This window comes from Oncorhynchus keta, chromosome 10, assembly GCF_023373465.1.
Source record: "Oncorhynchus keta strain PuntledgeMale-10-30-2019 chromosome 10, Oket_V2, whole genome shotgun sequence".
Lineage (NCBI taxonomy): Eukaryota > Metazoa > Chordata > Actinopteri > Salmoniformes > Salmonidae > Oncorhynchus > Oncorhynchus keta.
The window spans coordinates 38,874,674-38,891,584 of NC_068430.1; positions in this window are offsets into that span (position 1 = coordinate 38,874,674).

A 16,911-nucleotide genomic window follows, 5' to 3' on the forward strand; every position below is an offset into this window, starting at 1 on the left:
ATGTGAACCCTTTGGAATTACCTGGATGTCTGCATAAATTAGTCATACAATTTGATCTGATCATCTTAGTCATAACAATAGACAAACACAGTGTGCTTAAACTAATAACACACACATTATTGGATTTTCTTGTCTATATTGAACACATCATTTAAACAGGTTGGTTGTAAAAAAGTATGTGAACCCCAAGGCTAATGACTTCTCCAAAAGCTCATTGGAGTCAGGAGTCAGCTAACCTGGAGTCCAATCAATGAGATGAGATTGGAGATGTTGGTTAGAGCTGCCCTGCCCTATAAAAAAACTCACAACATTTGAGTTTGCTATTCACAAGAAGCATGGCCTGATGTGAACCATGCCTCGAACAAAAGAGATCTCAGAAGACCTAAGATTAAGAATTGTTGACTTGCATAAAGCTGGAACGGGTTACAAAAGTATCTCTAAAAGCCTTGATGTTCATCAGTCCAAGGTAAGACAAATTGTCTATAAATGGAGAAAGTTCAGCACTGTTGCTACTCTCCCTAAGAGTGGCCGTCCTGCAAAGACGACTGCAAGAGCACAGTGCAGAATGCTCAATGAGGTTAAGAAGAATCTTAGAATGTCAGCTAAAGACTTACAGAAATTTCTGGAACATGCTAACATCTCTGTCGATGAGTGTACGATACATAAAACACTAAACAAGAAGGGTGTTCATGATAGGACACCATGGAAGAAGCCACTGCTGTCCAAAAAAAACATTCCTGCAAATCTGAAGTTCGCAAAAGAGCACCTGGATGTTCCACAGCGCTTCTGGCAAAATATTCTGTGGACAGATTAAACTAATGTTACTTTGTTTGGAAGGAACAGTATGTGTGGAGAAAAAAATGCACAGAAAGATCAAAACCTCATCCCAATGGTAAGATATGGATGGAGCAAGCATCATGGTTTGGAGCTGCTTTGTTGCCTCAGGGCCTGGACAGCTTGAGATCATCAACGGAAAAATGAATTCCCAAGTTTTATCAAGACATTTTGCTTGAGAATGTAAGGCTATCTGTCCTCCAATTGAAGCTCAACATAAATTGGGTGATGCAACAGGACAACGACCCAAAACATAGAAGTAAATCAACAACAGAAGAAAATACACCTTCTGGATTGGCCCAGTCTTGAGTCCTGAACTCAACCCGATTTAAAATGCTGTGGCGTGACCTCAAGAGCGCTTCACACCAGACATCCTAAGAATATTGCTGAACTGAAACAGTTTTGTAAAGATGAATGGTCCAAAATTCTTCCTGACCGTTGTGCAGGGCTGATCCGCAACTACAGAAAACGTTTGGTTGAGGTTACTGCTGCCAAGGGAGGGTCAACCAGTTATTAAATCCAAGGGTTCTCATACTTTTTCCACCCTACACTGTGAATGTTGTTTATATGTTGTGTTCAATAAAGACATGAGAACATATAATTGTTTGTGTGTTATTATGTGTGTTTGTCTATTGTTGTGACTTAGAATTTGATCTGATCTTCATCTATGACCAATTTATGCAGAAATCCAGGTAATTCCAAAGGGTTCACATACTTTTTCTTGACACTGTACTTATAATACCTTCAAACGGGGGACTAGATACATAAAGTGCTTTCATTTATAAACGGTAAAGCAGCAGTGGTGTAAAAATACTTGAAAGTACTAGTTAAGTAGTTTTTTGGGGGGTATCTGTACTTTACTTTACTATTTATATTTTTTACAACTTTTACATTCCTAAAGAAAATTATGTACTTTTTACTCCATACATTACTCCATACATTTTCCCTGACACCCAAAAGTACTCAGAACATTTTGAATAACGCCGACTTCTCCCACATGCTGAACACTTAAATGCAACAACAAAGCATTAATGTTTTTTTAAACACTATAGTTTGTTTACAAGCATGATGGCTGTACTTTAGGTTTATTGCAGCATGCTGATATGAAAATAAAGTTGTTGTACTTCAATGTTTGTAAACAATGTAAATGTAAACAACCACTGTATAGCCTCATAACATGGTTAAAACTATAATGTTGATATCATGGATGGTCTGTCTTTGCATACATACAATGCATTCGGAAAGTATTCAGACCTCTTGACTTTTTCCACATTTTGTTACGTTACAGCCTTATTCGAAAATGTATTAAATATTTTTTTCCCTCATCAATCTACACACAATGAAAAAGCAAAAACAGGTTTTTTGAAATGTTTGCAAATGTATTAAATATCAAAAACTCAAGTAATTCTACTTTTTTACTTTACACAACTGCTCGTCAGAATCGAGGGAAAGAGGAACGAAGCAAAGTACAGAGAGATCCTTGATGAAAACCTGCTCCAGAGCGCTCAGAACCTCAGACTAGGGGCGACGGTTCAGCTTCCAACAGGATAACGACCCTAAGCACACAACCAAAACAACGCAGGAGTGGCTGTGGGACAAGTCTCTGAATGTCTTTAAGTGGCCCAGCCAGAGCCCGGACTTGAACCCTATCGAACATCTCTGGAGAGACCTGAAAATACTTGTTCAGCGATGCTCACAATCCAGAGTTTGACAGAGTTTGAGATAATCTGCAGAGAAGAATAGGAGAAACTACAAGGTGTGCCAAACTTGTACAGAGTAAAGAATCTGAATACTTAATGTACATTTTATATTTCATTTTTTAAAATGTTTAATACATTTGCAAACATTTCTAAAAACCTGTTTTTGCTGTAATTATGAGGTATTGTGTGTAGATGAGATTTTAAAACAATCCATTTTAGAATGAGGCGGTAACGTAACAAAATGTGGAAAAAGTCAAGGGGTCAGAATACTTTCCGAATGCACTGTATCTATGAATTTGAGGGGTTACATTTCTCCAGGCCCATTGTTCAGCTTATTACCAAAACAGAGACCTTTGTTATTGTTTTAGTTAAGTATTCTAGCTTTAACTGCTGCTAATTTACACATTTTTATGCTGTGTTCATAACATGGGAAAATTTTTCAGTTCTTGATTTGTTAAAAAAGTTTGAAATATCCAATAAATGTCGTTGCACTTCATGATTGTGTCCCACTTGTTGTTGATTCTTCACAAAAAAATACAGTTTTATATCTTTATGTTTGAAGCCTGAAATGTGGCAAAAGGTCGCAAAGTTCAAGGGGGCCGAATACTTTCGCAAGGCACTGTAAATACCAAAAATAATAATATATACACAATGATTAACGATAACTTGGCACAAGTTACAAGGGGTACCAGTAATGAGTCCATGTGCAGGGATACGAGGTAAGAGGTAAATATGTACATATACTGTAACTAGCAATAAAGTGACAGATAGTAAAGTGTAGCAGCAGCGTATGTGATGAGTAAAAACAGTTAGTACAAAAAGGGGTCAATGCATATAGTCCGGGTAGCTATTTGGTTTACTATTTCAAACTAACTTTTTAGCAGTCTTTTGGCTTGGGGGTAGAAACTTTTCAGGGTCCTGTTGGTTCCAGACTTGGTGTATCAGTGCCGCTTGCTGTGCGGTAGTCTTTGATAATTTTTAAGTACTTCCTCTGACACTGCCTGGTATAGAGGTCCTGGATGGCAGGAAGCTTGGCTCCAGTGATGTACTGGGCCGTACGCACTACCCTCTGTAGCGTCTTACGGTCAGATGCCGAGCAGTTGCCATACCAGGCAGTGATGCAACTTTTTGCGAATCTGAGGGCCTGTGCCCACTTCACAACTGTGTTGGTGTGTTTGGAACATGATAGTGATGTGGACACTGAGGAACTTGAAGATCTCGACCCGCTCCACTTCAGCCGTGTCGATATGAATGGGGTCGTGCTCTGCCCTCCATTTCCTGTAGTCCACGATATGCTCATTTGTCTGCTGATGTTGAGAGAGAGGTTGTTGTCCTGGTACCACACTGCCAGGTCTCTATCCTCTTCCCTATAGGCAGTCTCATTATCATCTGTGATCAGGCCTACCACCGTCATGTCGTCTGCAAACTTAATGATGGTGTTGGAGTCGTGCGCGGCTATGCAGTCGTGGGTGAACAGGGAGCACAGGAGGGGAATAAGCACGCACCCTTGAAGGGCCCCCACGTTGAGGGTCAGCACGGCGGATTTGTTGTTGCCTATCTTCACCACCTGGGGGGTCCCTTCAGGAAGTGTTCAGTCCCAGGGTCCTTAGCTAGGTGATGAGTTTTGAGGGCACCATGGTATTTAACACTGAGCTGTGGTCAATGAACAGCATTCTCATGTAGGTGTTTCTTTTGTCCAAGTGGGAAAGGGCAGTGTGGAGTGCAATAGTGATTGTGTCATCTGTGGATCTGTTGGGAAGGTATGCGAGTTGGAGTGGCTCCAGGCTGTCTGGGATGATGGTGTTGATGTGAGCCATGACCAGCCTTTCAAAGCATTTCATGGCTATAGATGTGAGTGCTACGGGGCAATAGTCATTTAGACACGTTAAATCGGCATTCTTGGGCACAGGGACTATGGTGGTCTGCTTTAAACATGAACATGAAGGTATTACAGACGGGGTCAGGGAAAGGTTGAAAATGTCAGTGAAGACACTTGCTAGCTGGTCAGCGCATGCTCCAAGTACGCGTACTGGTGATGCTTCTGGCCCTGCTCCCTTGTGAATGTTAACCTGTTTAAAGGTCTTAATCACATCGGCTACAGAGAGCGTGATTACACAATCGTGTGGAACAGCTGATGCTCTCACGCATAGTTCAGTGTGCTTTGAAGCGAGCATACAAGGCATTTAGCATCACTGGGCAGCTCTCGGTTTGGTTTCCCATTGTAATCTGTGATAGTTTGTAAGCCCATGCCATATCTGACAACAGTCAGAGCTGGTGTAGTAGGATTCGATCTTAGTCCTGTATTGATGCTTTGCCTGTTTGATGGTTCATCAACGCACTTATTAATGAAGCTAGTGACTGATGTGGTAAACTCCTCAATGTCATCGGATGAATCCCGGAGCATATTCCAGCCTGTGCTAGCCAAACAGTCTTGTAACTTAGCATCTGCCTTATTGGACCACTTCCGTTTTGAGTGTGTCACTGATACTTCCTGTTTGAGTTTTTGCTTGTAAGCTGGAATCAGGAGGATAGAGTTGTGGTTAGATTTTTCAAATGAAGGGCGAGCTTTGTATGTGTCTGTAGTAAAGGTGATTTTGATTTTTCTCGCCTCTAGTTGCACAGGAGACAAGGTAGCAGAAATTAGGTAAGACAAATTTCTGTTTTCCTGCATTAAAATCACTGGCCACTAGGAGCGCCAGCCTCTGGATGAGCACTATACAGCTTGTTGAGTACGGTCTTCGTGCCAGCATCGGTTTGTGGTGGTAAATAGACAGCTACGAAAAATAAATAGTGGTAAATTGTATGGTCTACAGCCCTCAATCTCAACCCTGGATCTCGAATTCAGTGCCACAGCATTTTTTTTATTGTTCCCATCTAATTAGGGACTGATTTATACCTGGACCACCAGTTGTGTGCAATTAATTAACCGGTTAAACCAGAAATCCGGCAGGCTCCAGACCTCGTAGTGTAAGAGTTAAATACCCCTAGTCTAAAGCTTATCATTATGAATACTAACTAAATGTAGCTAGTTTGACCATATTGTCAATGTTAAGCAAGCTAGCTAACTGTATTAATAGCAATGTAAGAGAGCTTATGATTTCCCAGTTTCCCGTGAAGCCAGCATATGGTTGACGCAGCTTGTTTGACATTAGCCAATCAGTGTTTCTCAACAAGTTCAAAGCACGTGAATGCATTCAACCAATTTTACGACTCTACAACTAGTAATTACCACCTTCCTACTTGGTTATGAATGCAGCATTAGCTACAACTTCAGAGTCTGTTGGAAAGGATCAAATTGAGCAAAGTGAGGTGTACAATCATTGATCTACAAATCATATTCCCTGACGAATAATAGGTTTTGTGCGATTTAAGATTCGCAGAGCTACGGCTCCCCTGTCTCAGGCAATCCCAAGCCATGCACACACACAGAACTAGACATTGATTCATTGATTGGAGACAGCTTGTGTCAATTACAGAACATTTCCTAGGATTTTCTACCTGCAGCAACACTAGTGGCTAATGCTGGAAAACGGTAAATGCACAGTGCCTCCATTTCCACACCAAAAAGCAGGGCCTAATATGTGAGTCAGTTAAAAAGTCCAATGCAGCCATTTTTATCTCAATATCTAATAATTTCCAGGCGACAATGAAGTATATTACTGTGATTGTTTTAAAGAAACAAAAATACTTTTTTAGCAAAGAGAAATTTTGTCAAGCAAGAATTTAGCTAGGACTGTCTGGGAGTAGTTTGAGTGTGGAGGGGAAAACTAGCCGTTATACCACAGTACGAGTACCATAGTATGAGTTATAATAACTATAAAACCTAACGGTCAAACAAGGAAATGGTTCCAATCGTTTTTCAACCATTCATTCTTCTCATAGGGGATTTAAAATAAGGGCTGTGTTTCGTGTAGGCTTACCCTGATGTGACATTTTGATAACCGTGTAAATATCTCTGGGACATGGTGGCTTTTATCAATATATTTGCCTGTATTTACCACCTCAAAATGAAATGCAAATTAGCAGCTAATGTGGCTATCATAAAGAACTACAAATGCTATGATGACTGGCCAAGACTGACGAACCGAGGTGAAGGTAAGAATCTCTGGATTAACTATCTGTCACGCCCTGGTCAAAGTATTTTGTGTTTATCTTCATGTATTGGGTCAGGCCAGGGTGTGGCATGGGTTTTTGTATGTGGTGTGTATATATTGGGATTGTAGCTAGTGGGGTGATCTAGCAAAGTCTATGGCTGTCTGGAGTGGTTCTCAATCAGAGGCAGGTGTTTATCGTTGTCTCTGATTGGGAACCATATTTAGGCAGCCATATTCTTCGAGTTTGTCGTGGGTGATTGTCCTTAGTGTCCTTGTTCCTGTCTATGTGTTAGTGTTAGTGTACACAAGTATAGGCTGTTTTGGTTTTCGTTACGTTTATTGTTTTTTGTAGTGTTTGTATTTAGATTCGTGTTACGTTTGTTTATTAAATTATGGATCACAATCTACACGCTGCATTTTGGTCCGACTCTCCTTCACCACAAGAGAACCGTTACACTATCTAATGTTAACTAAATGTAGTAATTAATAAATTGTCAAAATGTCTTTAAATTGACAATTCTGTGAACTGTCTTGTGCACATTTTTTATTGACACAATACCTGTTAGCAAAAGTGTCAGCTAGAGATGATGTGCAGGGGCTTGCAGGGATTGGTAGTCTCGCATGATGTCTACTTTGCATTTTCAAATCTGAGAGTAAATAGAGCAGATTATATTTATAAAAGTCACCTTGTCCAAGAGATTTACATGGTTATCAAAATGTCATGGGAGAGTAAGCCTACACGAAGCACAGCCTTTACTTCAATAGTTTGACCGCTAGGTTTTCTGGGTATTATGACACCTCCACTGTGGGGCTCAATAAGCAGAGATGTTTGGAACTCTCTTTTGTATTGGTCTATTAACTAATTTACCGCCTTGTGTTGTCACAAGGCAGGCCAAAAATCCCTCCCACCAAAACAGGCTTAAATTTCAGGCTAATGTCAGAATAATAGTAGAGAGTGATTTATTTCAACTTTAATTTATTTCATCACATTCCCAGGGTCAGAAGTTTACATACACTCAATTCGTATTTGGTAGCATTGCCTTTAAATTGTTTAACTTGGATCAAACATTTCAGGTAGCCTTCCACAAGCTTCCCACAATAAGTTGGGGTTAATTTTGGCCAATTCCTCGTGACAGAGCTGGTGTAACTGAGTCAGGTTTGAAGGCCTCCTTGCTCGCACACACGTTCAGTTCTGCCCAAACATATTCTATAGGATTGAGGTCAGGGCTTTGTGATGGCTACTCCAATACCTTGACTTTGTTGTCCTTAAGCCATTTTGCCACAATTTTGGAAGTATGCTTGTTGTCATTGTCCATTTGGAAGACCCATTTGCGACCAAGCTTTAACTTCCTAACTGATGTCTTGAGATGTTGCTTCAATATATCCTACTACTCCCGTGCTTCACGGTTGGGATGGTGTTCTTCGGCTTGCAAGCCTCCTCCTTTTTCTTCCAAACAGTTCTATTTTTGTTTCATCAGACCAGATTACATTTCTCCAAAAAGTATGATCTTTGTCCCCATGTGCAGTTGCAAACCATAGTCTGGCTTTTCTATGGTGGTTTTGGAGTAGTGGCTTCTTCCTTGCTGAGCGGTCTTTCAGGTTATGTCGATATTGGACTCGTTTTACTGTGGATATAGATACTTTTGTACCTGTTTCCTCCAGCATCTTCACAAGGTCCTTTGTTGTTGTTCTGGGATTGATTTGCACTTTTTTCGCACCAAAGTACGTTCATCTCTAGGAGATAGAACACGTCTCCTTCCTGAGCAGTATGACGATTGCGTGGTCCCATGGTGTTTATACTTGCGCACTATTGTTTGTACAGCTGAACGTGATAACTTCAGGTGTTTGGAAATTGCTCCCAAGAATGAACCAGACTTGTGGAGGTCTACAAAAATAATTCTGAGGTCTTGGCTGATTTCTTTTGATTTTCCCATGATGTCAAGTAAAGAGGCACTGAGTTTGAAGGTAGGCCTTGAAATACATCCACAGGTACACCTCCAAATGACTCAAATGATGTCAATTAGCCTATCAGAAGCTTCTAAAGCCATGACATAATTTTCTGGAATTTTCCAAGTTGTTTGAAGGCACAGTCAACTTAGTGCATGTAAACTTCTGACCCACTGGAATTGTGATACAGTGAATTATTAGTGAAATATACTGTCTGTAAACCATTTTTGGAAAAATGACTTGTGTCATGCACAAAGTAGATGTCCTAACCGACTTGCCAAAACTATAGTTTGTAAACAAGAAATTTGTGGAGTGGTTGAAAAGCAAGTTTTAATAACGCCAACCTAAGTGTATGTAAACGTCCGACTTCAACTGTGTGATATATATATATTTAAAAAAAATTGTATATATATTTTATTCAACTTTTACAAAATGTACATCAATGTACATAGAAAGATTCCCCATTTCCTAACCTTCCTTCCTTCCTGCTTTCAGACCCTTTACTCAGTAATTTGTTGAAGAACCTTTGGCAGTAGTTACAGCTTGGCATTTAGGCCAAAGAATGAAATCAAATCAAATTGTATTTGTCACATACACATATTTAGCAGATGTTATTGCGGGTGTAGCGAAATGCTTGTGTTCCGAGCTCCAACAGTGCAATAGTATCTAACAGTGCAGTAGTATCTAAAAACAATTCACAACAATACACATCTAAAAGTGAAAGAATGGAATTCAAAAATATATAAACATTAGATAGAGCAATGTCGGAGTGGCATTGACTAAAATACAGTAGAATAGAATACAGTATATACATATGAGATGAGTAAAGCAGTATGTAAACATTCTTTCGGATCAGTGTCCCTTCCACGGGATGGTTGAGCTAATGTAGGCTAATGTGATTAGCATTTGGTTGTAAGTAACAAGAACAATTCCCAGGACTTAGACATATCTGATATTGGCAGAAAGCTTAAATTCTTGTTAACCTAACTGCACTGTCCAATTTACAGTAGCTATTGGAGTGAAATAATACCATGCTGTTGTTTGAGGAGAGTGTACAAATTTGAACATGAAAAGTTATTAATAAACAAATTAGGCATATTTGAGCAGTCTTGATACAACATTTTGAACAGAAACGCAATGGTTCATTGGATCAGTCTAAAACTTTGCACATACACTGCTGCCATGTAGTAGCCAAAATCTAAATTGCACCTGGGCTGGAATAATACATTATGGCCTTTCTCTTGCATTTCAAATATAAATACAAAAGAACAGGTTTTGTCTTCTTTGTATTATCTTTTACCAGATCTATTGTGTTATATTTTCCTACATTCTTTTCACATTTCCACAAACATCAAAGTGTTTCCTTTCAAATGGTACCAATAATATGCAGATCCTTGCTTCAGGACCTGAGCTACAGGCAGTTAGATTTGGGTATGTCATTTTAGGCAAAAATTGAAAAAAAGGGGCGGATCCTTAAGCGGTGACAAGTGTTCCCTTATTAAAGTGGGCAGTGATTCCAAGTCTATGTATATACGGCAACAGCCTCTAAGGTGCAGGGTTGCGTAACCAGGTGGAAGCCGGCTAGTAATGGCTATTTAACAGACTGATGGCCTTGCGTTAGAAGCTGTTTTTCAGTCTCTCAGTCCCAGCTTTGATGCACCAAGACTGAACTTCCGGCGCCGACAGAGATGGCCGCCTCGCTTTGCGTTCCTAGGAAACTATGCAGTTTTTTTTTTTTTTTTTTACATTAGTACCCCAGGTCATCTTAGGTTTCATTACATACAGTCGAGAAGAACTACTGAATATAAGATCAGCGTCAACTCACCATCAGTACGACCAAGAATATGATTTTCGCGACGCGGATCCTGTGTTCTGCCTTTCAACCAGGACAACGGAATGGATCCCAGCCGGCGAGCCAAAAAAGAAACGACTCCGTAAAAGAGGGAAACGAGGCGGTCTTCTGGTCAGACTCCGGAGACGGGCACATCGTGCACCACTCCCTAGCATTCTTCTCGCCAATGTCCAGTCTCTTGACAACAAGGTTGATGAAATCCGAGCAAGGGTAGCATTCCAGAGGGACATCAGAGACTGTAACGTTCTTTGCTTCACGGAAACATGGCTCACTGGAGAGACGCTATCGGAGGCGGTGCAGCCAGCGGGTTTCTCCACGCATCGCGCCGACAGAAACAAACATCTTTCTGGTAAGAAGAGGGGCGGGGGCGTATGCCTTATGGATAAACTAGACGTGGTGTGATCAAAGAAACATACAGGAACTCAAATCCTTCTGTTCACCTGATTTAGAATTCCTCACAATCAAATGTCGACCGCATTATCTACCAAGAGAATTCTCTTCGATTATAATCACAGCCGTATATATTCCCCCCCAAGCAGACACATCGATGGCTCTGAACAAACTTTATTTGACTCTTTGCAAACTGGAATCCATACATCCTGAGGCTGCGTTCATTGTAGCTGGGGATTTTAACAAGGCTAATCTGAAAACAAGACTCCCTAAATTGTATCAGCATATCGATTGCGCAACCAGGGCTGGAAAAACCTTGGATCATTGTTACTCTAACTTCCGCGACGCATATAAGGCCCTGCCCCGCCCTCCTTTCGGAAAAGCTGACCATGACTCCATTTTGTTGATCCCTGCCTACAGACAGAAACTGAAACAAGAAGCTCCCACGCTGAGGTCTGTCCAACGCTGGTCCGACCAAGCTGATTCCACACTCCAAGACTGCTTCCATCACGTGGACTGGGATATGTTTCGTATTGCGTCAGATAACAACATTGACGAATACGCTGATTCGGTGTGCGAGTTCATTAGAACGTGCGTTGAAGATGTCGTTCCCATAGCAACGATTAAAACATTCCCTAACCAGAAACCGTGGATTGATGGCAGAATTCACGTGAAACTGAAAGCGCGAACCACTGCTTTTAATCAGGGCAAGGTGACTGGTAACATGACCGAATACAAACAGTGCAGCTATTCCCTCCGCAAGGCTATCAAACAAGCTAAGCGTCAGTATAGAGACAAAGTAGAATCTCAATTCAACGGCTCAGACACAAGAGGTATGTGGCAGGGTCTACAGTTAATCACGGACTACAAGAAAAAAAACAGCCCAGTCACGGACCAGGATGTCTTCCTCCCAGGCAGACTAAATAACTTTTTTGCCCGCTTTGAGGACAATACAGTGCCACTGACACGGCCTGCAACGAAAACATGCGGACTCTCCTTCACTGCAGCCGAGGTGAGTAAAACATTTAAACGTGTTAACCCTCGCAAGTCTGCAGGCCCAGACGGCATCCCCAGCCGCGCCCTCAGAGCATGCGCAGACCAGCTGGCCGGTGTGTTTAGGGACATATTCAATCAATCCCTATACCAGTCTGCTGTTCCCACATGCTTCAAGAGGGCAACCATTGTTCCTGTTCCCAAGAAAGCTAAGGTAACTGAGCTAAACGACTACCGCCCCGTAGCACTCACTTCCGTCATCATGAAGTGCTTTGAGAGACTAGTCAAGGACCATATCACCTCCACCCTACCTGACATCCTAGACCCACTCCAATTTGCTTACCGCCCAAATAGGTCCACAGACGATGCAATCTCAACCACACTGCACACTGCCCTAACCCATCTGGACAAGAGGAATACCTATGTAAGAATGCTGTTCATCGACTACAGCTCGGCATTTAACACCATAGTACCCTCCAAACTCATCATCAAGCTCGAGACCCTGGGTCTCGACCCCGCCCTGTGCAACTGGGTACTGGACTTCCTGACGGGCCGCCCCCAGGTGGTGAGGGTAGGCAACAACATCTCCACCCCGCTGATCCTCAACACTGGGGCCCCACAAGGGTGCGTTCTGAGCCCTCTCCTCTGTTCACCCACGACTGCGTGGCCACGCACGCCTCCAACTCAATCATCAAGTTTGCGGACGACACAACAGTGGTAGGCTTGATTACCAACAACAACGAGACGGCCTACCGGGAGGAGGTGAGGGCCCTCGGAGTGTGGTGTCAGGAAAATAACCTCACACTCAACGTCAACAAAACTAAGGAGATGATTGTGGACTTCAGGAAACAGCAGAGGGAACACCCCCCTATCCACATCGATGGAACAGTAGTGGAGAGGGTAGTAAGTTTTAAGTTCCTCGGCATACACATCACAGACAAACTGAATTGGTCCACTCACACAGACAGCATCGTGAAGAAGGCGCAGCAGCGCCTCTTCAACCTCAGGAGGCTGAAGAAATTTGGCTTGTCACCAAAAGCAGTCACAAACTTCTACAGATGCACAATCGAGAGCATCCTGGCGGGCTGTATCACCGCCTGGTACGGCAACTGCTCCGCCCACAACTGTAAGGCTCTCCAGAGGGTAGTGAGGTCTGCACAACGCATCACCGGGGGCAAACTACCTGCCCTCCAGGACACCTACACCACCCGATGTTACAGGAAGGCCATAAAGATCATCAAGGACAACAACCACCCGAGCCACTGCCTGTTCACCCCGCTATCATCCAGAAGGCGAGGTCAGTACAGGTGCATCAAAGCTGGGACCGAGAGACTGAAAAACAGCTTCTATCTCAAGGCCATCAGACTGTTAAACAGCCACCACTAACATTGAGTGGCTGCTGCCAACACACTGACACTGACTCAACTCCAGCCACTTTAATAATGGGAATTGATGGGAAATGATGTAAAATATATCACTAGCCACTTTAAACAATGCTACCTAATATAATTTTACATACCCTACATTATTCATCTCATATGCATACGTATATACTGTACTCTATATCATCGACTGCATCCTTATGTAATACATGTATCACTAGCCACTTTAACTATGCCACTTTGTTTACATACTCATCTCATATGTATATACTGTACTAGATACCATCTACTGTATCTTGCCTATGCTGCTCTGTACCATCACTCATTCATATATCTTTATGTACATATTCTTTATCCCCTTACACTGTGTATAAGACAGTAGTTTTGGAATTGTTAGATTACTTGTTGGTTATTACTGCATTGTCGGAACTAGAAGCACAAGCATTTCGCTACACTCGCATTAAAATCTACTAACCATGTGTATGTGACGAATAAAATTTGATTTGAACTTGCCTTCTGGATGATAGCGGGGTGAACAGGCTGTGGCTCTGGTGGTTGATGTCCTTGATGATCTTTTTGGCCTTCCTGTGACATCGGGTGCTGTAGGTGCAGGGGAGGTAGTTTGCAGGGGAGGTAGTTTGCCCCCGGTGATGCGTTGGGCAGACCGCACCAACCTCTGGAGAGCCCTACAGTTGTGGGCGGTGCAGTTGTCGTACTGGGTGACGATACTCTCAATTGTGCATCTGTAAAAGTTTGAGGGTTTTAGAGGCCAAGCCAAATTTCTTCAGCCGGCTGAGGTTGAAGAGGCACTGTTATGCCTTCTTCACTACACTGTCTGTGTTGGTGGGCCATTTCAGATCGTCAGTGATGTGTACGCTGAGGAACTTGACGCTTTCCACCTTCACCACTGCTGTCCCGTCGATGATGTTAGGGGCGTGCTCTCTCTGCTGTTTCCTGAAGTCCCAGATCAGCTCATTTGTTTTGTTGACGTTGAGTGAGATGGTATTTTCCTGGCACCACTCTCCCAGGATTTAATCAGATCAGAGAATCTTGTTTTTCATGGTCCTTTAGGTGCTTCTCGGCAAACTCCAAGTGGGCTGTCATGTGCCTTACTGAGAAATGGCTTTTGTCTGGCCACTCTACCATACAGGCCTGATTGGTGGAGTGCGGCAGAGATGGTTGTCCTTTTGGAAGGTTCTCCCATCTCCACAAAGGAACTCTTGAGCTCTGTCAGAGTGACCATCGGGTTCTTGGTCACCTCCCTGACCAAGGCCCTTCTCCCGCGATTGCTCAGCTCTAAGAAGACTTGGTGGTTCCAAACTTATTCCATTTAAGAATGATGGAGGCCACTGTGTTCTTGGGGACCTTCAATGCTGCAGAAATGTTTTGGTACCCTTCCCCAGATCTGTGCCTCAACACAATCCTGTCTCGGATCTCTACGGACAATTCCTTCGACCTCATGGCTTGGTTTTTGTTCTGACATGCACTGTGGGACCTTTTATATAGACAGGTGTGTGCCTTTCCAAATCATGTTCAATCAATTTAATTTACCACATGTGGTTGTAGAAACATCTCAAGGACGATCAATGAAAGCAGGATGCACCAGAGCTCAATTTCGAGTCTCATAGCAAAGGGTCTGGATACTTATGTAAACGAGGTATTCTGTTTTTCATTTGTAATCAATGTGCAAACATTTCTAAAAACCTGTTTGTAGATTGATTAGGAAAAAAGGTAATTTAATCCATGTTAGAGTAAGGCTGTAACGTAACAAAATAGAAAAAGTCAAGTGGTCTGAATACTTTCCCGAATGCATTGTACACTATGAACACAATAAGCGGCAGGTAGCCTAGTTGGGCCAGCAACCGAAACGGCACTGGTTCAAATCCCAAATTGACTGTGAAAAATCTGTCTGTACCCTTGAGAGAGGCACTTTTCCCTAATTGCTCTCGTAAGTTGTCTACTAAAATGTAAACAAATAGCTAAATTATGCATATAAGAGATTTGCAGAGAGTGCAATGTGCAGTTCTGGGATGATAGTGCAGCATGAATAGTGGAAAGTCCATGGATGAGAGGACCAGGTTTGGTGAGGCCATGCCACAGGGGAAGAAATGGTTCAGGTGGCAGGAGGTTTTTGGGCTGAAGAGGTCGGCGATTATCTTTCCTGCACGCTTCCTTGCCCTGAAGTCATGCAGGACCTCGATGAAGAGCAGGTGGCAGCCAATGACCTTCTCAGCAGACCCGACAATCTGTTGCAGTGAGGATGGACTTGATGATGGTCGTTTAGAACTGTATCAGTACACATAGCATTCAAAGGAGGACTGAGGACATAACAACACCATGCATTCACCAAACATTGCACTGAGGAAAACAGATTTGTTTTATAGAAATGGTCTGATTGGGAACTGCCATCGTCTATCAATTACAGAATCCCAAATTAATAAACTGGTCACTGAGTGCATGGCTGTGTGGTTTTCCCTTGCCTTGCGTGTTGCTGTCTCTGCCATTCTGCAGTATTCCTGTCCCTGTCCTCAACTGTGTAAGTGTATTTTTAGTCTCCAACCCTGGTGAAGCTGTTGAACGCTACCTGGGGGTTGATGTGCAATGACACGCGGGAGGTGGTGACCATGCTGAACACCACCCAGGAGGTGGTGACCTACTGAACACCACCCAGAGCTAGGAGCAGTTCAAAGAGAAGCTCTGTCAAGCAGTGAGGGATACACACACACACCCACATACACATACCAGTATGTCACCCACCTCGTGTTTAATGGTCTTGGCCAGGGAAGAGTTCCATCTTTTCTAGGCAGGTTTCCTGTATCAAAAAAACTAAATACTTTGTTCATTTGCAAAGTCCATTAAGAAAGCATGTGTGGTTTCTGACCCTAAAATGTCCCTCTCTCTGTTCTTAGCCTTTTTAAAGTCCTTTCTCTCTACATGTAGTTTTAGACAATCTGGTTACTCTCTGCCCTCAACAACTCTCCCCACCTGTCTTAACCTTAACCATTATGGGTCAAAGAGCAAAAACCAGCACTGCACTGCCATGGGTGGAAAGAAAGTAGATTTCAACAACACTCTGTTCCTAGGTTAACTGCCTTGTTCAGGGGCAGAACAACAGATTTTTACCTTGTCAGCTCGGGGATTCGATCTTGCAACCTTTCGTTACTCGTCCAACACTCTAACCACTAGTCTACCTGGCACCACATATGTATGTAATGTAGACTGTAATCTAAAGGTTGGCCTTTTGCTCATTATGCAATTGTAGTTGTATGCGTGGTCTTCCAGGCTTTATGTTATAGAAGGCTTTCTTTCTCCGTGTGTGTTGGTGTTTTCCTGTAAGTTGACTGGTCTCTTTTTCACCTGTGGGGACATGATGCTACAGCATGTTGCTGAGGTCTTGAAGATCCTGGGTGGAGGTGCACTCTTCTTCAGCTTCACAGAGGTCAGGAATTACCCAGACTCCCTACAAGCAAATACACACAACACTCACTCATCCCTAAATGCACATATAGGTCAACACTACCACCTCATATCAGCATTCACATACACACGTGTACACACAGTTCTCATGACTATTGTTCTGTTTCAGATCTTGTGTGTGTGGTTAGTAGCCTGTTACAGGAACCAGAAAAAGAGTCAACCCCAGGGCAGGTAGCCTGGCGGGTAGGAGTGTATGGCCAGTAACTGAAAGGTTGCTGGATCGAATCCCAGAGCTGAAAAGG